The sequence below is a fragment of the Crocodylus siamensis genome, chromosome 3, assembly GCF_052110815.1.
Source record: "Crocodylus siamensis isolate JL-2025a chromosome 3, ASM5211081v1, whole genome shotgun sequence".
In the NCBI taxonomy this organism is placed as follows: domain Eukaryota; kingdom Metazoa; phylum Chordata; order Crocodylia; family Crocodylidae; genus Crocodylus; species Crocodylus siamensis.
Window position 1 is genome coordinate 229,879,061 of NC_143397.1, and position 771 is coordinate 229,879,831.

Consider the following 771-nt stretch of genomic DNA (forward strand, 5'->3'; position numbering starts at 1 on the left):
GGGCACTAACAGGGCTGGGGTCAGTGGGTTAAGAATGAGGGGAAGTAGCAGGCTGTGGCTTGCCAGTGAGGGGCAACAGAATGGGCAGGGGCAGGGCCACCCTTCGGGGTAAACACTTCTTTGAAATCTATCATTCATGATAGGCAATTGGCTAGTGCATAAGAAATGTGAAGGCAGCATGCCTCTGGAGCCTTCTAGTCCCACCTGTACTATTGGCCTACTATATGACTTCCTGAGTGAATCACTTCACTCCCTCTGTGGTTCACTTGAACCTTTTATCCTCTATATAATACATACTGCATGCAGATCAGAGTAGCAATGAGCTCTTATGCAGCACCTAGCATGATGCTAGTTTGAAGCTTCTAAGCACTACTGCAATGTAAATGAGAATAGACTAGCATGGTACAGACCAATGAAATATAGCTGTTCCTCTCCATGGAAATCTTTAGTAAAAGGCGAATGATTTATGCAACTTGAAGAGAAACCAGAGTACAGTTAATTATAAAATGATACTAGCAATATTATTCCTTATCAGCTATCAAGGTGTTTTTGGGAAGTACAAAAACAAGGGGATGTTTCTCAAAATGTGTTTTTACCCTTAAGAAGTGAATATTTTGAATTTATTCTGTATTCCAAGGATGGTGTTGGCACTGGACTTGTGACCCAGGTACCTTGTTCTCAGCAGACCCAAACCCTCAGACCAACCATGATCTCTGTGTTTGATAATAGGCAAATTTTATTGATACAGAGTGATAGCAGATAAGAATAATG

General features: G+C 41.6%; 1 pseudogene; it reads right to left on the minus strand.

Annotated features, from left to right (window-relative positions):
• Positions 1-419: 419 nt before the first annotated feature.
• LOC149869553 (U5 spliceosomal RNA) lies at positions 420-487 on the minus strand (annotated as a pseudogene).
• Between the last annotated feature and the right edge of the window lie 284 nt (positions 488-771).